A 15,304-nucleotide genomic window follows, 5' to 3' on the forward strand; every position below is an offset into this window, starting at 1 on the left:
GGTGTGACAAATTGCAATTGCACTATTCCTAGAGTGCGTTATTTAAGAGGATGATAAAAGCCTCTTTTACTTGATATAAACAAACATCTATACATTATACCTGGAAAATAACTCCATGGCTGCCACTAACATAGCAGGAGAATCGTCTGAATTAAGGCGTGCGGCCATGCTGATGGACTCCTGTAGCGGTATTCATTCCTAGAGCCAAGGGTGGACTGGCCTATAGGGAACTCAGGAGATTTCCCGTAAGGCCTCTCTGCATCCTGGACCTCTTATCTGGTAACCTGTTTTAGTTCCACATTTTCTCCAGCATGGGGTGTGGCATGGATTCACATGCTCATGAAAATTCCCCGTCGTCAGGCTGGTAATCCTCGGTAAAGAAAAATCAGTTTCGTTTCTGATCTGTCTTTCGTAGTAGTAACCAATCACTGATCTCTGCGTCATACTGACCACAGCCAATGACTGCCATCTCCCTAAGCCCCGCCTCTGGTAGCCATCTTCCGATTTTTACCGCACGTTCAAGTGTTGGGATCCTCGTGCTATTGCTCTCGGGCTGTAGTGCTTTTTTCGCACTTTTTCTTAGGAAAATGTTCTCTTTTTCGGTCAAAAGTTTCTTGGGCCCATCTCGATCATGACCCAGGAGAAGGGAAGCTCGACGCCCGGAAAGCTGTTCAGGGTCTGCCCTGGATGCCAGCTTCAGAATGTCTGAGGACGTACACTCCCTTTGCTTCCACTGCCTGCATGAGGACAAGACGCACGTGGAGAAGGACGGAGAAGAAAAAGGGGGGGGCAGGAGGTAGTCGTGGATTCGGCTTCAACCTCTGAGGAGGAGCTGATCGAAGTCTTAAGCCACGGTGTTGGGGTGGAAGAAGACCAGCCCGTCGGGAGGGACCCCGACGTAGGAGACGACGAGAACATCGAGGGGGCCGACGGGGCTCCTGTCCGCCCGTCGAAATCCCCTCAACCAGTGCCGCAAGACAACTCGGCGGCCATTTTGTTTGCTATACAGTCCTTATGCTCGGAGATGAGGACGAGATTGCCGTTTCCACCAACGGAGGAACCGCTCCCGACGGGGGACCCGGAGCCAGGCCCTTCTGGGATCCCTCCTCTTAAGAGAAAAGGATTCACCCTCCACCTCCTTTTCAACCATCGCGCCCTACTCAGCCCTCCTCCCCGTCCACGACCCGGGGGGATGATACGGGGACTGACACGGCCGCGACTGGTACAGACGAGGTTTACGACGAGGACCTCCCGTCGTCACCTCCTCCCCAGGCTTCCCCGCCCGACGAGATAGGATCGTTTCACGCCATGATCGCCAGGGCATCCAAGCTTTTCCAGCTTTGCCCGGAAGAGAAGAAGGAAGGTTTCCTTTATCAACGGCGCAAGACCAAGAGGAAGACGGTCCTCGCTGTACCTCTACTGGACGATATCTGGGATGTGGGTCTCGCCCTCCTCAAGAACCCATCCACAACGCCGGCGAGAAGGGATCGATACGAGAAGTAGTACTGGGTCACGGACGCGGCCCCCTTGTGCCTTCGGGCACAGCCGACCCCGGATTTGGTCGTCTCTGCGGCGGCCAGGAAGAAAGCGCGGGGGTGGGGGGGCCTTGGCCTCTACGTCAACCTCCCCGCCGGACGGCGAGGGAAAGAAGTTGGACACGATGGGACGCAGAGTCATCTCATTGGCAGCGACGACGATCAAGGCTGCCAATGCCTTGGCTATCGTAGCCCGCTACGACAGGGAGTTGTAGTACAAACTCGCCCCCCTGCTGGACTTCTTACCAGACGACAAGAGGAGGCCCTAGAGATCTTGCAGGAGGGAGAAGTGGCATCAGACCACGACATTACGATAGCGACAGACTTCGCTGACACTGGATTTCGCCAGTTGGGCAACGGCGTGTGCCTTAGGCGGCGTGGATGGCTCAAGGCTACTGACTTCCGTCAGGACGTGCAGACCAGAGTCTTGGACATGCCGTTTTTACGGGAGCACCCTGTTTGGGAAAAACAGTGGGCGAATCCCTAAAAGCCATCAAGACGGACACGGAGACGGCCCGGGCTCTTGGTGTTCACCAGCAACGACGGCCGCCCTTTCGGAGCGGCAGAGGCAAACAGGGTGCCTCCAAAGGTTCCGGCGGCGGATTTTCCATCTATCGTCAAGCGGCCCGTTCGTCGTCGCAGGAAGCCTACAGGGGACGATGCAAGTCGGGCAGACCCCACCGTCGTCCCCAAGGAGGACAAGGCGGCAAAGCCTCGTCGAAGCAGGACTGAACCGGCCGTGGAGTCACCGAAGCACCCCGGTGGGAGGCCAGCTGGCAAGCTTCGTCAGCATGTGGGAGTCCATCTCCACCGACCGTTGGGTGCTGGACGCCCTGGCCCAGGGTCACGCGCTCGAGTTTCTAAAGAAGTGCCTGCGTGTCCCCCCCGTGGCCAGGAAGGAACATCACGTCCCTCAACTTCTCTTGGAGGTAAAGGCGATGCTCAAGAAAGGCGCCATCAAGCTCGTCCCAAAGAGGCTTCAGGGCTCCGGAGTTTACTCAAGATACTTCCTCATGAAGAAAAAGACTGGAGGATGGCGTCCCATCCTGGACCAACGACTGAACAAATTCATCAAGGCACAGAAGTTCCGGATGGTCACCCTCCAGCACGTCCTGGGCCAACTGGAGGAGGGCGATTTCCTGTCGTCGTTGCATTTGGAGGATGCCTACTTCCATATCCCCATCCTAAAGGGACACCGAAAGTTTCTCGGATTCGTGGTCCAAGGGTGTCACTACCAGTTCAGAGCCCTTCCCTTCGGATTGAGGTCGGCACCCAGGGTGTTCACCAAGTGCCTCGCACCGGTGGCGGCGCGCTGCGCCTGGAGGGGATCCACGTCTACCCCTACCTGGACGACTGGCTCATCCGAGCGAAGACGAAGGAGCTCGCCGCGGAGCACACGGCAAAGGCCGTCCAACTACTCACAGACCTGGGATTCTCCAGAAACTACGCCAAGTCCCACCTGGTGCCCGCGCAAGACGCGCTGTTTCTGGGAGCGAAGCTCGACACAGTGTCGCTTCTGGCCTCTTCGTCGGAGGAAAGGACGAGGGCCATCTTGGGCAAGGTGCAGCGTATGCTGGTTGCGGACGCGGCCAGGGTGAGGTCCATCAAGTCCCTCCTCGGAATGATGTCGTCTTGCATTTATCTCATCCGCCTGTGCAGGCTTCGGATGCGCCCATTACAGGATTTCCCGGACGCCAGCTTGATCCAGACGACGGGCAGCTTCGAGGACAGGATCACACTCGACGAGAGCTTCCGACAAGCGATCCAGTGGTGGGGCAACCGCGCACATCTGACGGCGGGCATGGACTTCCAGACCCCGGGCCACCAGAAGGCAGTGACCACGGATGCCTCCCTGGAAGGGTGGGGAGTGCACACCGAAAACCTGCACACGAGGGGTCTTTGGCTGCCGGCGGAGAAGTCCCTACATATCAACGTCCTGGAACTCCGTGCAGTGTTTTGGACCCTCAGGTCCTTTCTTCCGTCCCTCAGGGGCAAGGTGGTGAGGATCTTCACCGACACCACCACCGATTTCTACATCAGGAAGCAGGGCGGTACCAGATCCCCAGCCCTGTCCAAGGAGGCGCAGGATCTGTGGCATTGGGCTGTCGTCCAAGGGATGTTTCTGGTGCCGTTTCATCTGGCAGGAATAAAAAAACACCATTGCCGACTCGCTCAGCAGAGAGCTGCGCTCGTGCCACGAGTGGGAACTACGACAGGATCTAGTGGACCGCCTCTTCCGACGGTGGGGCACACCCTAGATCGATCTATTCGCGGCGACGAACTCCAAGTGCCGGAGGTTCGCCAGCAGGTTTCCCCAGCCGAGGAGCATGGGTGATGCGTTCTCATATGCGTATCCCTCCATTGCTGCTGCTGATCCGGCTCATCAACCAGCTGAAGAGGTGACAGTGCAGGATGATCCTCGTTGCACCTGCATGGCCGAGACAGATATGGTTCCCGGACCTTCTGGACTTGTCAGCGTCCCTGTCAATCAAACTGTCAGTGGACGCGGATCTTCTCTCCAGGGAAGGAGGCGCCATCCTCCATCACGACCTGAATTCGCTGAACTTGCAGGCCTGGCTCCTGCAGCGTTAGTTTGGAGGTTACGACATACCGGCCGACTGCAGAGAGGTTCTTGCAAAGGCCAGGGCGTCCTCGACTCTTAAATGCTACGGACACAAATGGAAGAGGTTCTCTGTCTGGTGCCACACAAAGACGATTAACCCTCTACGGATTACGGCTCCTCAAGTACTGCCGTACCTGCTGACGCTGGCCAAGACTGGACTGGCACACGCTTCCATCAAGATCCATCTTGTTGCGATCTCTCGATACACCAGAACCACGGGACGGACGTTCTTTGTGGTCTCATCGTCTGGTGAAAGAATTCATGAAGGGACTGTTCAGATCGTTCCCGGTGTGGGAGCTCAACGTGGTGCTGACCAAGCTCATGGGACCTCCGTTCGAGCCTCTGCACTCCGCTCCGTTGAAGTTCTTGTCGTGGAAAACAGCGTTTCTTGTGGCCATCACCTCCGCACGACTGGTGGGAGAGATCCAGGCCCTTTCCTGCAAGCCCCCGTACTTGACTTTTCACGACACGAGGGTAGTGCTCAGGACGCACCCCTCCTTCATGCCCATGGTGCCGTCGGACTTCAACCTCAACGAATCCTTGGTGTTGCCTGTTTTCTTCCCGTCGCCATCGTCGCCGGCTGAAAGAACTTTGTTCTCGCTGGATGTGGCTAGAGCGCTGAAGTTCTACGTGGACCGCACGAAGAGTTTTCGGAAGACGTCGCAACTTTTTGTGAACTTTGGACCTGTCAATCAGGGGAAGGCTCTCTCGAAGGCTTCCACTTCCAGATGGCTCTCCGGCTGTATCATGTACTGTCATCGGTTGGCAAACCGACTGCTGCCTGGCCGTCCGAGAGCCCATTCCACCAGAGCGATCGCAGCTACCACGGCGTTCCTATCTGGTGTGCCCTTGCTGGACATCTGCAGGGCTGCTACGTGGCGGTCGACACACACCTTCACGAAATTCTACTGCGTCGATCGGGATTCCAGGGAGGAGTCCAGGGTCGGCCAAGCAGTGCTGCGCAACCTGTTCGCCTAAGGTGAGCCGGGTGAGGCTGTAAGAATTGCTTAACGTTGAGTTTTGGATGTAATGCTTAATGTTGAGCCTGTGCCACCTCCCGTGGTTGTGCATGTGTGTACTGCTATGTATTCTTTATTCATGAGCATGTGAATCCATGCCAGGCCCCATGCTGGAGAAGGAACAAGTTACTTACCTGTAACTGTTGTTCTCCAGCATGGGTCTGGCATGGATTCACATGCGAACCCTCCCGCCTACCCCTCTGCGGCTCTTCACTTGGTCATACTGCCACTTCACGTGCTACCAAATCTGAAGATGGCTGCCAGAGTCGTGGCTTAGGGAGATGGCAGTCATTGGCTGTGGTCAGTATGACGCAGAGATCAGTGATTGGTTACTACTACGAAAGACAGATCAGAAACGAAACTGATACTGATTTTTCTTTACGGAGGATTCCCAGCCTGACTGGGAATATTCATAAGCATGCGAATCCATGCCAGACCCATGCTGGAGAACAACAGTTACAGGTAAGTAACTTGTTCCTTCTCATATGACAAGGGTTGGGCTGGCTGAAAATCTCTAAATGGGGCCTCTTTGAAAAATTTTTCCTGGGTCTCTTTTGGTTCCCTGTACACCCCTGCCTAGATCTGATTTTATTTGGAATATTTGAGTGCTAAACTAGGGGTCTGCATGTCAGTAGGGAATGTGGGAATCTTTACATCATCACATGTATTACATTTTTTAGGATAGCAGTATTGAATTAAGATAGACTCAGAGGCATTCAGCAACATTGCAATGCTTCCACAATGAAAGATACAAGCCACTCGTTTCTAGTAGAACCAGTAACGATGTGCAAGCACTGGGTATGAATCTAATTGTAATGCGGTAGAAATCTAGAGCACATTAGCAAATCATGGCGCCATTGCAAGCTTGTAATATCTCAGCCCCACATCAATTCAATGGTAGAACTGTTTGCTCCTTTTTTGGCTTACTGAAACGCCCTTATCGAATCCCGATTTACATGGAGCATATTATACTTGCACGTTCCGTTTCATGTGTATGAAGGGACCAGGTTGTTCATTATGAATCTTGTGACCAGAGCAAATGGTTCTTGGTGCTGTGTTTTAGTCTGTAGGGCATCATGTGACTCTTATCTTCTCAGCTAGTTTGTAGTATTTCTCTAGCTAGTGTAACTTTTTCCAGCTTATTCAAGGCCATTCAGCCTTATGGCAGGGTACCCAATTATGGTTTGTTTTTCGATTCACTGAATGCCTGTTTTTTTTTAATTTGTATTTAAAACACTGACATTCCATTATTCATTCATACAGCAGGGCTCACCAAATCTACTAGCTCACTAATGTTGACAAGTAGTTTTTATGAAGGGGCAGTACCATTTGCATGATATTCAACCTTGCTGGCAAGTATGGGGATGTTCGCAAATATTTTTATTTTTACATTTACTGCCAACACTTAGTTTGCGGTAAATGGCAAATACAAGTTTCACTGTGCATGCATGACAAAATTGCACCAAATATGAAGTGAGCTTATGGCGACATGCACCATTTTACAAAAGGCACTGGTAAATATTGGGGCAAGTGCATTTCTCTTAGGTAGGGTATATGAACTAAGGAACTCGCCCTACAGGTCTAGTGGGATTTATAATAATTTGCAAGGCCTAGATATAGGCAGTTGTTAAAATACATGTTGTTCTGTACCACATTGGTTGCAAACATCATCCATGCCATCTTGGTCATGGGCTCTCTCCGCCTTCCGAACCCTTAGCATCTTGTAGCTATTGGCAAAAGTCCGACCAGGTGTCTTTCGGGCTACACCCAGCAGGCATAAGTCGTATACCTCTTCCATGTCAATCACCCACACTATATAATCTAACCATTCCTCCAACTCGGGAGGCGGTTTCTGTTTCCATCCCATACGTATGCGCCACTTGGCCAGCAGCAACCCCAAATTTAAGAACCTGTTTTTCATCTCCGGCATCTTGTTGGTATATTCCAGTACACATACTTGTGGTGACAGCTGGGGCAGCAGGTGAATCACTGTAGAGAATACCCCCAACTTCTGCCAAGTAGTGTGCTAGCATGGGACAAAGGTATAACGTGTAACAAATCTGCTTCTTAAATATTGCAACTGACCTCACGCTCTGCTTTGAACAAGTGAAACCTGGACAGGGGATAGTGCAGTCTATGGAGTATTTTGATTTGTATAAGCCGAAATGTGGAATTGTAAGAGATTTTCTTAATTAAATTACAAATCTTCTAGTGCACCTCTTGTAAACGCCATAGTTAAGTCTTTCCCATTTCCTCTCATCGGGCCCCCTTAGCTGCAAGTCCCTGAGACCACGCCTATACAAAGTGTATATACTGTTCCCCACAACTGTATTATATGACACACCCAAGTGTATTTGGGGTTCTTTTTTAAAAAAAAAAACTTTATTTAATTCTGGCATGGCATTTTGGCAATAAGCAGACATGATTTAAACATTTGGGAGAGATGCATTCTTATCCATTTCACAACTTGTAAATTACACAGTTAACACTAATTTTCTCTATGTAACTCTCCTTCGTCCGAGCTGGCCGCCTGGGCTTGCAGGTATGCTCTCAGTGGGGCCCATTTGTCCTTGGGTCTGGAGTGGGTTTGTATCCCTTGCACATACATCTCCTCGCTTTCTTGCGTGAGAGCCAAATGACTGAGCCATGTTTGGGCCGTGGGGGGCGAACTGGATTTCCATTTCAGGAGTATGTGTCTCTTGGCTACTGCTTCCGCCACCACAAACAGTCTACGGAACTTAATTGAGGCTTTTCCAATGTCTCCTAGTAGGTATTTCTGCGGGGTTGCCAGGATATGAATATCCAGCATATCACTCACCTTTTCTGCCACGTCCTCCAAAACCGATGAATCGGCTGGCAATACCAGTACATATGGATCGCATTTGGGGCACACTGATTGTTTGGAGGAGTCGGATTTGGCAATCTTTTTTGGGGTGATATGCAATTGGTTTAGGATTTTGAACTGGATTGGGCGGAAATTGGCGTTGAGAGAGATGGTTTTAGCGTATCTGCAGTAATGTGCCCGTTGTTGGTCGTTGATTTCAATGTTAAGGTCTTCTTCCCATTTGGATCGCATTGTGTTGGCCGAGGGGGTGTGTGTTTGTACTTTCTTGTATATTTCTGTAACGCTCACCTGACTCCCACGGAGGCGCTGGCCTGGTTCGCGCTGCTGTGACCTCTTCTAAGGTGATGCGCAGGGTTCGGAAGACGGACCGGACCGGGCCCCAAATCTGGCTTGTCTGGCTCGCAGAAGTATCCTTCTGTAGGTGAAAATAGGGGATTAACTGTCTGCGGGGTAATGCAATCGGCCTCCCACTTTCCTCTCTCGCCCTCCTTGAAACCCTTCTGTGATTCCTCGTAGCGTCTCACCTTAGGGTCTGGAAGGACGAGCTCTCCATCCTGCTTCTGATGCAGGGGCGCGTTGGTATCCAGTTACTTCACTGGATTTTCGGATTGGTGAGAACCAAACTTGCTTGGCTTCCAGGTAAGTTTTTTGATTAGAGGTTCCCCTTGTGTCCATGCATTAATGTACTAATGCTAGTGTCTTTTTCCCCATAGGGGCCGGGGTACGGAATGCCGGGAACAGGCACCGACCCGAGATGAGAGGTGAAATCCTTGTAGAGATCAGGTAAGTCTTTAATGAGCGTTTTTTGGTAATGTCTTTTCATTCGCTCATTAACGCTGATGTCTCTTTCCCCTTAGGGGCCGGGGTCCGGAAATGCCAGGATGCGGCGCAGACCCGAAATGAAGACGGAATGAATCAACAGGTAAGCCTTAACATGGAGATTTAGCTTTCCTTATTCCCTTCTCTCTCACCTTTTGTTTCTGCCTTTTTCTCCCTAGGTGCTGGGGCGTGACTGCGAATCCGGATGATCGGTGCTGAACATGGAGGCGCCCTGTAAAAATGAGTGGAATGCGGCGCTGCAGCGATCGACGCGATGAGCTTTTAAATAAGTCTTCCTTTTCAGGATTGTCGGCGAGATGTCTCCGGGATGCGGATTTAGCAGGTAAGTACTTTTCCTTCTTCTGTTCTCTTCTTCTCTTCCTTTGCAGGTGATCCAGGATGCTGGCAGGTGTGGCAGAAGTCAGGATGCAGGAGCAGACACGGTGAGCGTCCAGCTGCTAGATGCAGAACAACGCGAAGCACGTGTGGCTGTTCGGGTGGGGTTTAAATAGCCTTGGAAGAAGTTCCAGGTATGTATCCTTCCCTGACCACGCCCGGATGGTAAATTAGTCCCACAGGCAAAGTAGTTCCTTTCAGGCCTCAAGGAGGCCTGGATCCTGCAGCATGGTCTGCATCAGGTAAGTGCACCCAAGCACTCCCATAATGAACCTGGCGCCTATGGCGCCAGGACTGATGTCTTTTATGAGCCTGGCGCCATAGGCGCCAGGACACTGTCCAAAGGGCCTCTATATGGGGTTGCTGGGTCCTTCCTTGGGGACTGGATGTCCGCTTTCGGGGACGCAGGGCTTGAACCGGCTCCCCGGGAGTGGGCATCATGACAATTTCAGAGATGCCGCTCTTGAACCCCTCCAGTGTTAGGATATCCGTAAGGAACTTATGTATCGGAGGTTCTGCCGGGAACAACGGCCAGTGGTAGTGTCGGAGTCAGGCCTTTGCCTATTGTCTCCTGTAGTTCGCCCATCGTGATGAAATGCCCTTCAGGAAAAAGGTCACCCAGCCTGGCTCTGCGCTCCGATTCCCAACGGTTCTGCAGAGTGCGATCCAAGGTTAGTTCGAGGTCTGGGTATGCCCATAACTGGGTATGCTGCCAGTAAGGTGTCGCATTGAACTCTCTTCAGGATCTGAGTCCATGCTCGGACCGTGGTCATCACTGGGTCCCCCCCTATCTTTTCTTCCTTTACCTTGGTAAACATCATACCTTGCAGGTCTTTCGTGGCCGCTGCGAACTCTTCAGCGTGTATGTGTGCATACTGTTCTGTGTCTTGGGACCAATACCTGGCAAACTGGGCTTGGGCCGCATAATAATATAGCAGGTAATCAGGCGCCACCAGGCCCCCTGTTTCGTAATGTTCGCACATCTTGGTCCAACTGATCCTGGGTGTACTTCCTCCCCACACAGTGTGTGCTGCTCCTTTGTAAGGTCTCAAAGAATTTATGGCCCGGCTAAATGGGAATACCACTGAAGAGGTATAACAATTTGGGGACGATCACCATCTTTAGTTGGGATATCCAGCCATGCATGGACAAGCGGTAGTTTCGCCCCAAGGTTGAGTTTGGTTTCCAGATGTGTTAGGAATGGGCCATAGATGCTGGAATACATGTTCTTATCCGTTGCCATGATAATCCCCAGATATCTGGCAGTAGTAGGTGACCAGCGGAACTGGGCGGTAGCCTCTGATTGTGAGGCGGCTTTGGTTATAGGTATTATTTTGTATTTCAGTTGGTTAATCTTATATCTGGAATACTTTGTGAATTCTGCAATGTCTTGCATAATCAGGGGGAGAGATGTGTATCTGGGTCTCAAATGTATAACATAGTGTCATCAGCGTATCGCGAGATGAATTGAGGTCTACCCATAATGCGTATCCCTCTCAATGCATGTTTGGTCCGTAAGCATGCCGCCATTCCCTCTATGGTGAGCGCAAATATCAGCGGAGAGAGGGGGCATCCCTGTCTCGTTCCTCTTTGTAGTCCGAAGCCATCGGAGATGGTCGCGTTAGTCCTGACTCCGGCTGTGGGGTTACAATATAATGTCCGTATGCTCCTGATGAATCCTGTGGCGAATCCCATTTTTTGGAGGATGGCGTACATGAACCTCCAAGAAATGCAGTCAAACGCCTTTTCGGCATCCAATGTTACTGCAATAGTTTTCTTCTCTGGGTCCATTTACCGTCTCATGGTGGGGGGGTCAGACCTCTTCTTCCTTCCCTCTCATATACGGTGTTCCCCAAGGCTCTTTTCCTCTTCTCTCTTTATACCTCACTCATCGCCCCTGTTATCTCCTCCTTTGATATCTCCCATCACTTCTACGCTGATGATACTCAACTCTTTCTCCTCCTTCACACCTGACCTCCATCTCAAGCTCTCCTCCTGTCTCACAGCTATCAAGAACTGGATGTTCTCCCGCTTCCTCTCTCAATACTGATAAAAACCAAAGTCCTTTTCTTCCCTTCTAACTCACTTCCTCCTCCCTCTCCTCCCCCATTCATCCACTGTCCTCCCTCTAACCTCCCTATCTCCTCCCATGCTCGTAATCTAGGCGTTATATTTGACTCCTCTCTCACCTTTTCACAACACATTTCACTTACCTCTCGCTCCTGCCGTTACCACCTATACAACATTCGCAAAATCCGTCCCTCACATTCCATGCAACCAAACTCCTTATCTCCTCTCATCTTTTCCCGACTATTCTACTGCTCCCCCTTATTCTGTGGACTTCCTGCATCCCAGCTTGTCCCCCTTAAATCCATTTACCACTCTGCTGTTCGTACTCTGTCTCCTTACCTCCCCTGATTCCATCTCCTCCTCGCTCTCTCACCTTCGCTGGCTACCTTTCCACTTAGTTAAAATTCTGCTTTCTCTGCCTTGTTTTCAAATCCCTACATGGTCTTGCTCCTCCCTATCTCTCCTCCCTTCTCACCTTTTACTCCCCCTCTCGCTCACTTCGTTCTGCTGACCATTTCCTCCTCACTGTACCTCCTTCCCCCTGTGCTCCCTCCCGGTTCCGCTCCTTCCAACTCCTTGATCCTCTTCACTGGAACTCACAGCCCCCTCTCAATCCGCTCTTCCATGACCCTTCCCTCATTTCGCACTTCCCTTAAATCCCTTCTCCTCCACTCTCCTCCTTGAAGACCTCCCCTGTTCTCTCTTCCTCCCCCCCTCTTTCCCTCTTCTAACTCCTCTCTACCCACTCCCATTTCATTCTCCCACCCTTCTATTCTTTACTCGTTCTATCCTTCTCTGTTCCCCTTCACCAATCCTACTCCCTCTCCACTTCCCCTCCCCCTCAGTTAATTTCTTTTTGCACTGTTTTGTTGTCGAATGATTCATTATGTAATTTTGCTCCCAATGTTTGTTCACTATGAGTTGGTCCATTGTACAGTGCCTTGGTGTAAGGCGCTCTATAAATAAATCAAATCAATCATTTGTGATGAAATTGCGAAGAATCTGCAGAGGTTTAGGGCAGTGGAGAGGGATGGTATAAAGCCGGATTGGTCTGGATGAATCAGTTTATTCATGTATGGGTTTAGTTTATTGGCGATTGCTTTGGCTATGCTCTTCGCATCTACATTGATGAGAGATAGGGGTCTGTAAGAGGAGGGGTCGTGAAGCGGTTTGTGCGGCTTCAACAGGACTGAGATTATGGCCTCGCGTAGAGTTGGTGGCAGTGATCCTTTCTCCAGTGACTCTTCCCTTAATTTCAGAAGTCGTGGGGCTAGCTCAGTGTCAAATGCTTTGTATAGGTCTGTCGTAATGCCGTCTGCTCCCGGTGCTTTGCCCATCTTTAAGTCTTGAATGGCTTGTGTTATGGCCTCTTCTGATAGTGGGGTGTCTAGGATTATTCTGTCCTCATCCGTAAGTCGTGGAAGGGAGTATGAATCTAAGTGTTGCTGCAGTTCTTCTGATGATTTCTGGTCCCTGCTTTGGTATAATTCGGAGCAGTATCGGAAAAACACTTTGTTCATCCCTTTCTGATTCGTAAGGGTTATTCCTTGTTCATCTGTGATGCTGGTGATTTGTCCTTGGCCTAGTTCTGACCCGACAAGGTTGGCCAGAAGCTTTCCTGATTTATTTCCCTCTCCATATCTCTTGGCTCTGATGAGTCGTATTATGTAATGCACTTCTTGGTCTGCCAGTGTATTGAATGTTTCGTTGGCTTCATGTAGGGGGGCCAGGGTTTGTTGCCCAGGCGCTCTGGTGTATGCTTCCTCTGCCTTTTTTATGCAGATTTCGATCTGGGTCAAGTTTGAGCGGATCTCTTGCAGTCTGCCATGCACTGTGGCGATTAGATGATACAGAGCCCTCATTGTGTTAAAAAAAAATCTGTTTGTTCAATGCGGATTAATTCCACCAGCGCCTCATCGCGTAGAAGCTGTGGCGGCATTGTCCACATTCGGGGGCTTCGGAGCGCAGATCCAAGCAGGATGTCTAGTATGACCGGGGAGTGGTCTGAGAGGGTGCTGGGTAGTATGGTGCACGCTTTAGTCTCTTGAATACATTCCGTGGAGCAAAGCCAGTAGTTTATAGGGGAGCTCGACCCATGAACGCATGAATGAAATGTAAACTCCTTTGTGTAGATGGAGTTCCCTCCAGGTATCGGCCAACGGTAGTAGGCGCATGGCATGTTTGATGGTTGAAGCCACCTTCGTCTCCCTTCTACTACTTGTGGTTGTTGGTTTTGGTTATAACAAAGCCTGTTCTTCGGTGAATAATTATCGTCACCCCTCTGGATTGTGAGGAATAGTCAGTAGTAATCACTTGTTGACCCCAGGTGCGGCATAGGGATGCTACCACCTTTTCAGTTGCATGAGTCTCTTGCAGAAACAGAATGTCGATATGGTGTCTTGTAGGTAGCATAAACCGTGACTTCTAGATTTGATTGGGTTGGAGAGGCCTCTTATGTTCCAGGACAGAAGCCTAGTGTTCACCATCTTACTTTGCGTTGCCATTCATTCTGCTCTGTGAAATGTATGCAACGTCTGTGACGCCCTAATACAAGTCTCTCGGATTTTGCTGTGCCAGGTTTTATAAATAACATAACATAGTCTCGGTTTTTCCGCTTTATAACCAACATCAGTAACTGTGGAAACTTCTCCCTGACTGGATCCTTTGCTTGCGTTCCTGGGTACCAAGTATGTGTAGCATCAGGGAACCAGTCCTAACCAGGCAACAGGCCTGTAACTCCTCCCACCCTCTTCGACATCCCCCCCAATCGGGCAGTGTGTCCCCATGAACCATATGCAACATTGCAAAGTGAGCTGGGCTGGTTGGCCCACTTCCAGAGTCGTGGTTGTATTAGCCTATTGTGTTGGTGCATTGTCGTTCTATATCTGATTCAGTGTTTGGTCATATGGGTTTCTGAATTCAGGTTCCATTCTGCACTGTTGGGATGTGGTGTTCCAGGTATGACATGGCCTTGTCATGTGTCTCAAATAATTGTCCTGCCGGCGTGTTGTATGCGTCGCTTAGCCAGAAATAGCATTGGGTATACTATTTTCCTTTCCTTGAGTGCCTTCTTTACTGTGTCAAAGGAGCGCCTCGTCGCTTGGACCCCCGATGAAAAGTCTGGGTATATGTGGATGCGGTTGGAGTCGTAGGACAGATGGGCTTGTTCACGCGCCAGTCTGAGGATGAGATTGCTGTCCCGGTAGTTGAGTATTCTTGCTATAATTGTTTGGGGTGGAGCGCCTGGCTTAGGTGGAGGGGCAGGTGCTCTGTGCGCTCTTTCGACAAATTGTTTCAAAAACTGTGCCTCTGGGAACAAAGAATGGAATATATTCTCGAGGAAGTGTTCCATGGGAGTGTTAAGTTTGCGCTCCGCCATCCCAACCACCCTTATGTTTTTGCGGCGTGAGCGGGATTCTAGGTCTTTGTATTTGTTTTGTGTAGTTTTGATGTATTTTTGGATCTGTTCTATGGTTTTTTTTTTGTGTGACAGACGTGTCTTCGAGTGTGGACACCCTTTCCTCCGCCTCTACGACTCTGGAGTTGTACTTCCTGATGTCTGCTCATATGGACGGGATGTTCCCTCTATGTCATCAGCTTGGTGTTGATTGCTGAAAACCCTTTCTCCATCGCTGCCATATAGGGGGTCATGTTTTGTTCTGGGGGGTCGATGTGGAGCCCGTGGGGAGCGGACCATCCGGGCATCATCTTCACCCCCCGCCTGCATGTTGTCTAACGGCGGTCTTGTCTGCGCCTCCTCCATGATTGTCTTCACCCAGCAGGTAGCGAGGCAGCACAGACGCAGCCCCCACACTCTCACGGACTGTGTTGCAGTCCTCCCCCCAGACCAGATCTCTAGACCTCGCACAACCGCAGCCAGTGCCCGGTCACTCAGTTTATGCCGGTGTATCTGTGTGCCCAGTGACTTGGCAGCTGGAGGGTGTTCCGGCCCCTTTGCGGTCCTCGCAGTGTCAGGTGTTCCGGGCCGCTCCCAGGC

This window comes from Ambystoma mexicanum, chromosome 9, assembly GCF_040938575.1.
Source record: "Ambystoma mexicanum isolate Mex_15411 chromosome 9, UKY_AmexF1_1, whole genome shotgun sequence".
Taxonomy (NCBI): domain Eukaryota; kingdom Metazoa; phylum Chordata; class Amphibia; order Caudata; family Ambystomatidae; genus Ambystoma; species Ambystoma mexicanum.